We start from the raw sequence: 13,215 nt of genomic DNA on the forward strand, positions 1-13,215 counted from the left end.
TTCATGAAACCAAGTGCTTGTGATGTGAATTTTCATCTAATGCAAGTATTGTGATCCCATTTGAGTTCATATGCTACATGGTCTGATTGAAGTTGTTACTTTGAACTTGTGTTTATTGCTCATCCTTGAGTTCATCTGATGCATGGGAGATTTTGAAGGAGGTCATGAAGTTGCTAAGCTTGGATGTGGCTATCTTTATTTAATGCCTTGCTCTTCATCTTGCTATTTGTGTATTGATTTTTCTTGATTCTAAAGTCCAAAGGAATTTGGGTTTCTATATGACATTCTTGTCTATTGGATTGCAGCCCATTGGTCAGATCTTTTCAACTCTTAACTTTTAAGTTTGTGCTTAGGATTAGTCTCTCCATCTCCTCCCCATCACTTTAATTTCAAATCTCTCCCTCCTTTTTAAAAATCTTCTTTGCTTGTGTTTGTTTTCTAAACTTAGACCATTTTGAAAATTAGAAACTTTGGCCTTATGCCATTGCATTTTTAACTCCTTTCTTAATCAAACTTGTAAATGAACTTAATTATACTTGACTTAAAATTTCAAAAGCCAAAAAGAACTAACGCTCATTCAAACTTTTTTAGGCCTCTTGTGCCTCTGTTAAACTTAATTTTTTATTAAAAGCAATGCACTCACTTTGAAATTGATACCACGGACTACGAGATTTTGATCCCTCATTTTATATTGGTACATAGGCACAAGTCTGAAGGTCTTGTCAAATCCAAAAATATAATTAATGAATTCTTTTCTCATTCCCCCATTCTATTTATTGCAAACATTATTTGTACCAAAATACATATGCACACAAAAAAGGGCTCCCTAGGAGTACCTAGGAGACTTTGGGTGCTAACACATTCCCTCTGTGTAACCAACCCCCTTACCTGTAATCTCTGGCATTTTATTAGTTTTGATTTGAAAACTTCTTATCTTTGGGTTTTGTTCGTACTTTTCCCTTTTCCCTTGGAAACAATAAAAGCACGGTGGCGACTCTGGTTTTATTGGCGTTAAGTTTATCCATAACTTAATGGTCATGAATTTACCGCTACAGTAACTAAGGCAAGTCTAGTGCCTTCGATGCTTCTGCAGTCAGTTTCTTCCAGCAAAGCTTTCGAGTGAGTTACATGCAACTTAGGTTTAAATGTGGCACTTAACAAGAGTTTTAAAATCCCTAAAAGGATGGAGAGAAGATACTACTTGTTGGTTTCAAGAAGGTGTTTCAACCTATAAGAAGCATTTCCAAGTGATTGATATAGGTTGGCTAAGAGTAGTTTATCTAAAGAATTTTTTAACCCTCATGAAGTTGGATTGCTAGAGGGACACATTTATTAGCTATTTGCATAGAGTTTGGACTTAAAACATAATCGGATAGCCAAAGGGTCAAGAAGGAGATATGCTCATGGTCATAGACCTCTTCAGTTTTCTTATCATGGTGGTTGATAATTTAATTTTTTAAGCTAGATTGTCTGAATACTAATTCATGATGGGTTTCTATGATAGGGGTGAATGTTTTTCCAAGAGGGATAAGTCTTGTGATGCCTTCTACATTGAACAATGTCGGTGTGAGCATTCCATATGGAAATTGGAATGTATTGATTGATGCAAGAAGCATGGATGGGTTATACCTAGGGCCAATTCTTGATATTTGAATCATATCAAAAATACCTAGGTCTTCCCATTGTTTTTGTCTTTTGCTTTCGACTTTGTTGAGCCATGCAATATACTCTTTGCTATGAGTAGGAGGCGCAGATCGAAAGACACATGTAGGTGTTTCCATAAAAGATAAATTAAGGAAACGTTCTTCGAATGCAGATGGCATAGTTATGGGATAACATGGGAAGAACTTCTTCACCTTCCTAGTTTGTGATTTAGCTGTTGGATAGGGTCCTAAGAACGCTAACAATTTACAAGAGAGTGTAAAAGGGTTGGGTACCTATTTTTTCCAAATGGAGATTTATTCTTTAGTCATCGGCGGTTCAGGTAGGAGATCCCTTCCTTCATCGGATTTTGATTGCATAATCATGAATTCCATATGATTTTTTCCAGTATCGAATTTGTTGGTTGAAGTAGTTGTTGCCATTGTTAAAGTTGGAAGCTTTTGTGAGAAAAAGGTTTTCTTTTGTGTGAAATACTAAGAGCGAAAATGAAGAAAATGGGAAGAATATGTGAAGCAATTATTTATAGAGTTGTTCTTCTTATCAGTAATGGACACATGGCATACGCGTGTTGACACAAAACTATTTGTGCTTCAAGAAGTGGGAAAGCTGATGGGAGTGGAGCAGTTAATGAAATGTGTGAGTGCATGATCTCGTAGAAAATTAGAGTAATAATGAAATTATGAGAAAATCTTTTGGAAAATGACATTATTCATTAAAAGCGGTAATGATGACGATGACGTCAATGTAAGAATATGAATAATGTCGAAAATATGCAAAAATGCCACCTTTCTACTTTTTTAATTCAAAATCAAAACATGGAATTCTTTTTTTGGGGGGGGGGGAGCAATTTGTTATCTCAGATTTTCGGCACCAGCATTAAATTGAAAAATTATGATATAGATCATGTGATAATGGTTTTTGTTAAAAAGTCCAAATGGCTAGTAATGACCATGAAGATCTCGACGAAGTTGATTTTTTGAAAAGGAGCATTAACATTGGTCAAAATTGTAATTAGAGAGAGACCAGAGAGTTTTGTTGGTTTTGAGACTTAGTGAAATTCAGAGTTACGTAGTCGGATGAGGTATAATTGGATAAGATTAAACAATTATTCAAAGACACATGGAAGCTTGTCGAAGACAAAACTTGCATGGAGATGAAGACATGGCATGTGTTGCTTAGTTGATCGTTGTAGACGATTAAATTAGGATTAGTATATAAGTAGCATTCACTTTTAGCTTTGATGGTCCGCAATTGTACACAAATTTTGCAAAAAATTGAAAGTATTTGTATGTTTGTGGAAAAGAGTCAAGAGTGTAAGTATGTGTTTCAGTTTTTACAAATTAAAGTTTATTTTCAAGTTATCTACATCATTGAATTCAATTTTCATTCTTTTAAGTTTCCATGCATTTCGAATTCACACTTAAATTCCAATCATCATCCCCAAACCATGCATTTCAATTTTGATGTCAAACTCTTTTACAACTTATAATTCACACAAATATGTCCTACAATCTTTTCGAGTTTAATCCCTTAAGTAAAACGAAACTTGTTTTTTTTAACTAAAATTTACAGTAAACAAAAATAAAAATATTATTTTAGTAAGTTTTATCATTTATTCAACAATTTATATTACGTATAAAGTTATGTTTCAATTATATATATATATATATATATATATATATATATATATATATATATATATATATATATATATATATATATATATATATATATATATATATATATATATATTATCATATTTTAATTGTTAATTTTATGAGTAATTGATTGCACCAAAAAACATAGTTTATTCTGATTCGATTTGAACATGTTTTATTAGTATTTTGTTGCATTTTATACTATTATGCTTGTGGTTTATGCATGTTTCAGGTACTTTACGAGTAAGAGTCGATTTATGAAGAAACCGGACGAAAATGGTGAAAAACTGAGAAAAGTGGCAAAAATACACTTGCGGAGATCTCCATGGCGTCCGCCATGGCCCATGTCATGACTAGGCCGGTGTGGAACCCACCAAATAGGAAAAAGTAAGGATGAAGACGAAGTCCAAGGCTTGTAACGACCGCCACATGCCTCATAACGTTCGCCATGCACATCAATAAAGGTTTAAAATACAATTTTCACCTGTGGCAATCGCCATGAGGTTCAGTTCCTGGAAAAAAACATAATAGAAGGAATCAGTCCTTCTCCATTCCCACGTATTTCTCTCCCACTAAGTCTACACGACCTAGACTCAGTTCATCACTTGTTTTTACTATAAAATGTTAGTTTTGAGCAGTTTTTGGAATCCAAGTTTGTATGCAAATATTTTAGTTCTTAGTTTTAAATAGATATTAAATAATGATAGAGCTCTCACATTGAGGGACTATCACACATAGATTTTAGGATCTGTTATTGTAATCTTAAAACAAAGTTGCCAACATTTTGAAGTTATTTCCATTCAATTCAGTATGCTTGAAGTATTTCTGCATTTAATTCCAATTACAGGTTCTTCATAATTGCTTTACTTTAATTCTTTTTGTTTGCATTTATTTACATGCAATGATGATGTCAATTTATATTACTATGAATTCCATATTTATGTTTAATTTCATGTCTGGCTAAACTGTTTTGGGTCCGGTATGTGAAGACCGTCGTTCCGACGAGACTCGTAAAAAAGTTGGCGTAAATCTTTTATAAATCATTTTTTCTGGTTTTGAATTTTAATTGTAATTCTGAAAAGTTTTGCACGAGAGTGAAAACATTAGGTTTCAAGTCAAGATTCCATGAGAGTATGAGACTTGAACCGGATATTAAAAAGTGGACATTAATCCTAAATATAGAGAGAGCACTTTATGAATAATTAGAAATTATTTATTTTCAAAAAGTATTTCCTGATGCAAATGAGCTAGCGAGAGCAGACATTTGATCATAAGGTATAGCTAGAGTCAACAAAACGAGGTTATGAGATAAAGGATTTTAAATTAATATTTATCTACTAAAAAGTGATTCAATACATTAACACACGCCAATGAATTATTGAGTCCCCGAGGCACGGCGGGATCCACATTCTGGCCTCTCTTTTCTTCTATATTTTCCAAACTTTATTTTAATCTTAGTATTAATTTTCCCAAAATTAAATTTTGATAAGCCTTAGATTTACATAGCGCCAATAGATACCGATAAGTTTGATTATTGGTCCATGTGGATTCGATATCTTTTAAAACTATGTGATACAATTGTTCACTTGTAGTTAAATATTTCGATAGACTCACTAAGTCACAATCAAGCTTTTGGTGTTATTTCCAAGGACCAATTTAGTCAATATCATAACTCCGTTGTTGCACCATATAGACTAAGGCATAATTTTCTCTATTACTATGTATCACCAAAATTTTCTCTATGGTTACCACTCCTAGAATTTTGAGGAACCGCAAGATTCCCATAAATCCGACCTCGAAATAGTAATGGAGGATTTCATTATGATGCAAACTCACTCTAGGATAAAATCTATGATTGAGCGTTTTGTGACGACACAAACTCTCCAGAATGAAGAGTTTAGAAAATGATGTCTCTATACCAATGAAACCCTTAGGCAGCTGAACACTGTGGTCGAGTCCCTTGCCACTCACAACGAGGCATTGGAGACTCAATTTTCCCTACTTACACAGACACCTCCAGGATCCTTCCCTAAGAAACATGCAGATGTTGTAACAACCAGTAGTGAAAAAAACGAAAGTACTAAGGAGAGTAATAATGAGGAGAGTTCAGGTGAGAAAATCGTAGTGATTAAGAAAGACCCACAAACACCACCCGAAAAGGGAGGTTATCAAAGAGGTACAAAAGGAAGCACATTATATTGTTCCTCCTCCCTATAAATCACTGATTCCTTTCCCGCGAAGGTCTGTGGAAGTTAAGGTAGACTCTGAATCCGAAAGGTATGTGAAGCTATTAGAAAATATCCATACCAATGCACCTTTGTTTGAGATCCTGTGTAAGAAGAGAAAATTAGAAGACCACGAAACTAGGGAACTCCTTAGTGTTAAGAGGGGAAGGCTAGACTTTGAGGTGGTGGATGAAAAAATTGAACCCAAACCTGAAAATAGGTTCTCAGGGTAGAGCGATAACCACCATCATAAGTTCAGAAGGACAAGCCACCTAGCAGAAGGAAGAAAATAAAAGGTGAGGGATATGAGAGATGGATTGATAAGTGGCTATATAAATCAAAGATTATTAAAGGTTTGACCTAGGATTTATCCTCGGAAGAACCACCATGAGTACTTACACTCCTGAGTCGTCGAGATATCGACGTAAAACAAGGCGTTGTGTGGGAGGCAACCCACGAAAAATTTATATGCATTTCAATTATTGTTAACATCCATTATTACTCAAAAGAAAATTTTGCACCACTAACAATAATGATGTAGGCAAAAAAATCCCTAAAGCCCAAAAGAGAGACCCCAAGCGCACTAAAGGGCATGGAGTTCACAACGAACTCTAAAACCAGCAACGACAAAACTATAAAGCATGGCGTTCGCCACACACCCTGTGGAGGTCGCTACGAACCTGCAGAAGGCAATAATCAGTCTTAAACCCATATTTTTGACTTTCCCACTTCATCCTCCTAACTTTCAAACTACCCTCATTCATTAACCTTTTTCAAATCCTCCTTATTCCCAAAAATCCCTTGTTATTTCTTCACTCATTCTCCTTCCAACCTCATTACTGCATAAACTAACACCCACCATCACCAATTTCACCATTCTCACTCTTACATATTTCTCTCTTCATCATACCTCGTCTAGAAACTCTACGTATGGCTCAAGGAGGTGATAACATGAAACTATATCACATTTTTAGACTTGATTTAATTAAATTATATCGTTATTTGATTCAATTTATTTTATATTATTCGATATTACTCGGTATTTTCTTATTATTTATTTCAAGTATCATTATTTAAAGCACGTGTGAAAAAGAAAGAAGAGGGGTGCAAAAAGAGGATTTTCTAGGAAAAGCAGCAAGCTGAATCACCAAAGCCCAGCCCACGTTTGGAACAAAAGAAATGGCTGTCACGACCGCCACGAGAACATGCCGAGCGTCATGTCCCAAAACCTAGTGTTACGACCGTAACACATAGTGTGACGGACGTCACACATTTCATCCTATATTTTAGACTTTACGTGCGTAACGGAGTGGACGTTTTCCCCTAATTTTTCTCCTGCACTCGTTGACGCTTTGAACCATACTGAAGACACTTTCGAGGAAGCGGTTATTTTGGGGAGGTGAATATAAATAGACCTCACAAAAGCCAATTAAATCTCTCTCTTCTCCGTGCATATTTTCCAGCAATATCTTTCCAGCATTATAATTTTCCAGCACTCTAAATTTTCAAGCATCTTATTTTCTTTTCCTTTCTAGTTTAATTTCCGAAGCAAACAATTTATTTTCTCACGATAGTTTCTACACCGGATACTATTGTGTAATTTTTACTGGATCTAACCTTACGTTAGATCATAGTATTTTCTTTCCTTGTTTTTACTTTCCTATCTGATTGAGAATTGTGAAGAACAAATCCAACCGGCTTATGGTGGAGTGTTCGAGCATCGAAGCTAGGAGATAAAATCCAGATTTCTAGTATTTGTCCAAGTTCATTAATTAATTGATTTATTGTTTTAATTTACATATGCTTTGTTCCGCTGTTTATATATATTGTTTGTTTGATATGGCCGTATTTATGCACGATTATTGTTTATGCATGTTTATCATGTCTGGCTAATTAATTTAGATATCGGTATGTAAAGTAAGCGAAATAAAGGAATCGAAATTGAGTTGGTTTAAATTTATTTCAAAATATAGTCACTCTTTTTTTGGTCTAAATTTACAAAGTTAATACCAAGGTTTTTGTACGAGAGTAAAAGACATAAAGAAGTTAAAATCCATAGAACGATGGTTTGAGTTTTTAACTGGACAGTGTAAATTGAACATTAACTTTAAATCAGGGCGAAAGCAATTTTTAAGGTTAATTAAATTCTAATCATTTTCAAAAATTATTTTTAAAAGTTAAATGTGAGGACGAGAGTTAAGCATTTAAGTTTAATCATATAATCTAAGTCAACAGAGCGAGAGTTTGAGACGAGGGTGTTTAAACGATTGGTATTTTCTCAAAAGGAGTTTCTATAGATTCTATTATTTTCAAAAGTGATTTTAGATTTAACGAAATAGTGAGAGCGTACGTTACAATATAAAGTCATAGTCTAATTCAACAGAGCGAGAGTTTGAGGAAAAGACTTTTAATTAATAGTGTCTACTGAAAAGACTTATTTTAAAATTAAGAAAAAGACCAACGAAGATTTGATTCCCTAATTACGATGAACTACATATTGATATCCATATTATTTGATATTTTATCTAGATCCAAATTTAGTTTTACTTTTCCCCCTAATCATTAAAGTATCATCCGCCTTAGCTTTACGCAGTAACCCAAGAAAAACGGTAGATCAATTCATTAAGTCCCTGTGGGATCGATATCTTTTAAAACTACGCGATTAGACTGTGCACTTGTAGTTAGTACCCCGATAGACTCACAAAGTCGCGATCAAGTTTTTGGCGCCGTTGCCGGGGACTTTTATTTAGTCGATATCGTAACTCTTCTGTTACGCTGTAGAGACTAAGGCAATTTTTTTCCCTTTTTCGTTGATTTGTATGCCACACACTCGCTCACAAGGCGAGCCGTACTACTTACGAATCAGCGACGTTGAACGATATCTCCGATTATTACGACGAATTCGGGAGTATCGTGCTAGAAACAATCTTCCTCCAATCGAAATTCCTGATCTCAAAAATCTCCTTCCTTCGACGATACCAGCGATGGCCGAACCAGCTCGTGCTCTTCGAGATTACGCTGCTCCATCGCAGGATGAGCCGCATTCGAGTATTGCCCCACCCGCAATCGAAGCGAACAACTTCGAACTTAAACCTTCGCTGTTGCAGGCAGTGCAACAGAATCAATTTTCTGGAAATCTTACCGAGGATCCAAACCTTCATTTATCCGTATTTGTCCAATACGCTGACACTGTTAAAGCTAATGGTGTCACTTCAGAGGCAATTCGGCTTCGTCTCTTTCCTTTCTCGTTAAGAGATAAAGTTAGAAGATGGCTTCAGTCTCTTCCTTCCAACTCAGTCACCACATGGAATGAGTTGAAGAAAGTCTTTCTTGCCCGATATTTTCCTCCAAGCAAAACAGCTATGTTGAGAGCCCAGATAAATGGATTTAAGCAAAAATATAACGAATCTCTTTTCGAAGCATGGGAAAGATACAAGGACATGATGAGACTTTGCCCACACCATGGTTTAGAGGACTGGTTAGTAATTCACACCTTCTACAATGGTCTCTTGTACAACACAAGGCTAACAATAGACGCCGCCGCCGGTGGTGCGCTTATGGATAAACCTTACACCGACGCTTATCAACTTATCGAGAGCATGGCCCAAAATCATTATCAGTGGGGAAGCGACCGAACAATGGTAGAAAAACCTCAAACGAAAGGTGGCATGTACGAGATAAGTAGCCTTGATCATGTTAATGCAAAAGTGGATGCTCTTTCCCAGAAAATTGAAAGTTTAAATGTATCACCTCCAGCCACCGTGGTTGTCGTAACTCAAAATTGCGAAGTCTGTGGAATTCAAGGTCACACCCCTACAGATTGTCAACTCCTAACAGGAATTCAAACAGATCAGGTGAACTATGTTCAAGGTAATCCTTACTCGAATACCTATAACTCAAACTGGGAGAACCATCCTAATTTTTCATATAAAAGTAACAGCGCTTTATACGCACCAGGTCAAGCTCCCAGTCAAGCTCCAGCTATACCTCCTGGATATCAAAAGCCGACCCCATCTACACCTAACAATAACGTTCCTAGGAAATCCAATTTGGAAATCATGATGGAGAACTTCATAGCCTCTCAACAGCAAACCAATAAAGAGTTCTTAAACCAGAATGTACACACTAGCGAACAGATTAAACAACTAGCAAGTAAAGTAGATGCCCTGGCTACCCATAACAAAATGCTGGAAACACAAATCTCGCAAGTAGCTCAACAACAAGCGCCTACTGCTGCCCCAACTGGTACATTTCCTGGACAGCCCCAACCTAATCCGAAAGGCCACGCTCATGCAATTATATTACAAAGTGGTACAGAGGTAGAAGGACCATCTGACCCAAGGATTGAGAACCAAAACTCTAAAAAGTCAACTAAGGAATAAGGTAAACCTAAGGAAAAGGAAGAGTGTAATAAGGAAACCGTAGAAAAAAAAGAACCTTATGTACCTCCACCGCCTTACAAACCACCTATCCCTTATCCTCAAAGGCTAATTAAAACTAAAGACGCGAGCCAATTTAAAAAATTTGTTGACCTACTGAAACAATTAAACGTCACAATTCCTTTTACAGAACCTATTACACAGATGCCCTCATATGCTAAGTTCTTAAAAGAAATTTTATCTAATAAAAGGAAACTTGAAGATAGCGAAACCGTTACACTCACTGCTGAGTGTAGCGCAATAATCCAGAATATGCCTTCTAAACTTAAAGATCCTGGTAGTTTTTCTATACCCTGTCATATAGGAAAATTTGTCATAGATAAAGCTTTATGCGATTTAGGAGCCGATATCAGTGTTATGCCCTTGTCCATATGCAAGAAACTTGAAATGGGAAAATTAAGACCAACTAAAATGTCTGTGCAATTAGCAGATCGTTCCGTTAGATATCCCGTAGGAATTCTTGAAAACGTTCCCGTGCGCATAGGTCAATTCTACATCCCCACCGATTTTATAATTATGGACATAAGAGAAGATGAAGTCACCCCCCATTATATTGGGAAGACCCTTCTTAGCAACTGCCGGTGCTATCATAGACGTAAAACGAGGACGACTCACTTTCGAAGTAGGAGAAGAGAAAACTGAGTTTATTCTTTCCAAATTTTTGAAAGCACCTGCAATAGAAGACACGTGTTACTTCATGGATATCATCGATGAATGCATAAAAGAAACAGAATTAGAAAATGACAATTTGTCCGACTATCGTGAAGAAGACAGACTGAACCAATGTTTAGCAATAACATCAGATCCTACGCAATGCCTTAAGATACCAACCCTCGACCTGAAAACACTTCCCAAAAATATGAGATATGAATTCCTAGACTTAGAACTTGAACGACCAGTAATAGTCAATGCAGACCTAGGAAAACTTGAAACCGAAAAACTCCTACATATCTTAAGAAAATATCCAACCGCACTAGGATACAACATCACCGATCTTAAAGGGATAAGTCCTTCTATTTGTATGCACCGCATCATGCTAGAAGAAGACTGTAATACTTCTAGGGAACATCAGAGGAGACTAAACCTGATCATGAGTGAGGTAGTAAAGAAGGAAGTAACGAAGTTATTAGAGGCAGATATCATATATCCTATATCCGATAGCAAATGGGTTAGTCCTATACACGTAGTACCAAAAAAGGGAGGTATAACAGTGATCGAAAATGAAAAAGGAGAAACTATAACCAAACGAATTGAATCGGGATGGAGAATGTGCATTGATTATAGAAAGCTAAACAAAGCAACCCAAAAAGATCATTTTCCTTTACCATTCATAGACTAGATGTTAGAACGACTAGCCAAGCATTCTCATTTCTACTATCTGGACGGTTACTCAGGTTTCTTTCAAATACCAATCCATCCTGATGACCAAGAAAAGACAACGTTCACATGTCCTTTTGGTACCTTCGCTTATCGACGAATGCCGTTTGGCTTGTGCAATGCTCCTGCAACTTTCCAAAGGTGCATGATGGCAATATTCGCCGATTTTCTCGAAAACATCATGGAAGTCTTTATGGATGACTTTTCCGTATGCGGGCAAAGTTTCGAAGAATGTCTTGAAAACCTAGAAAGAGTTCTAGAACGATGTGTAAAAGTAAACCTAGTACTTAATTGGGAAAAATGTCACTTTATGGTACAAGAAGGAATTGTTTTAGGACACATCATATCAAATAGAGGAATTGAAGTAGACAAAGCCAAAATAGAAGTAATCGAAAATCTTCAACCTCCGAAAACTGTGAGGGAAATACGAAGCTTCTTAGGACATGCCGGCTTTTACCGACGATTCATTAAAGATTTCTCTAAAATAACTAAACCTTTAACCGAATTATTAATGAAAGATGTTGAATTCATCTTCGACAATAAATGTTTAGAAGCATTTCAAACACTTAAACAAGCATTGATCTCCACGCCCATAATGCAGACCCCGGATTGGAATGAACCTTCCGAAATAATGTGTGACGCAAGTGACTACGCCGTAGGCGCTGTTTTAGGACAACGAAAGGATAAAAAACTTCACGCCATATATTATACGAGTAGAACTCTAGATGAAGCGCAAATGAATCACGCCACGACCGAGAAAGAACTTTTAGCAGTAGTATTTGCACTAGATAAATTTCGTTCCTACTTGGTCGGAGCTAAAATAATCGTTTACACTGATCACGCTGCCATTAAGTACCTCTTAACAAAAAAGGACGCTAAACCTAGACTCCTAAGATGGATCTTGTTGCTACAAGAATTTGATTTGGAAATCAAAGATAAAAAAGGAACTGAAAACTTAGTAGCAGATCACCTCTCTAGACTCGAAAACCTGGAACCGGAAAGAACATCGATCAACGATGATTTCTCGTACGATAAACTTATAGCTAATTTGGAAGAAAATAGAGCTGACAAGCAGGTAGAGACCACCTTGGTTGTATGCGTTACACCATGGTACGCTGATTTTGTCAATTATTTAGCCGCCGGAGTGGTTCCACTTGATTTATCCTACCAACAAAAGAAACGATTCTTCCATGACATAAAACATTACTATTGGGACGACCCTTTACTTTTCAAAAGAGGCTCCGATGGTATTTTCCGTTGCTGTATACCTGAAGAAGAGGTAGAAAGTATAATCCAACATTGTCATTCCGCCCCTTATGGTGGACATGCAAGTACATCCAAAACCTGCTCTAAAATCCTACAAGTCGGTCTTTATTGGCCAAACATATGGAAGGATGTACATACCGCTGTCAAGAAATGCGATAGGTGTCAACGCACAGGAAACATATCTAGACATGACGAAATGCCACAAAAAGGCATTTTGGAAGTAGAAATTTTCGATGTGTGGGGAATAGATTTCATGGGACCTTTTCCACCTTCTTTTAGTAACAAGTACATACTCGTAGCGGTTGACTACGTATCAAAATGGATTGAGGCTATAGCTTCTACAAAAAACGACACACGAGTAGTAATTAAACTCTTTAAGAATATAATCTTTCCAAGATTTGGTGTCCCAAGAATAGTCGCCAGTGACGGTGGATCTCATTTCATATCTAAGATACTCGAAAAATTATTGTTTAAGTATGGTGTAAAACATCGAGTAGCAACACCTTACCATCCTCAAACTAGTGGACAAGTGGAAGTGTCTAATAGAGAAATTAAACAGTAATTGGAAAAAACTGTCGCTACATCGAG

At 36.4% G+C, this 13,215-nt stretch overlaps 1 non-coding gene across 1 annotated transcript; it reads right to left on the bottom strand.

The window, feature by feature from the left end:
• Positions 1 to 8,907: 8,907 nt before the first annotated feature.
• LOC127108704 (small nucleolar RNA R71) lies at positions 8,908 to 9,014 on the bottom strand. The gene has a single exon (XR_007796226.1). It is a non-coding gene; the product is annotated as a small nucleolar RNA R71 (small nucleolar RNA).
• Positions 9,015 to 13,215: the final 4,201 nt, after the last annotated feature.

This window comes from Lathyrus oleraceus, chromosome 7 (assembly GCF_024323335.1).
Source record: "Lathyrus oleraceus cultivar Zhongwan6 chromosome 7, CAAS_Psat_ZW6_1.0, whole genome shotgun sequence".
NCBI lineage: Eukaryota > Viridiplantae > Streptophyta > Magnoliopsida > Fabales > Fabaceae > Lathyrus > Lathyrus oleraceus.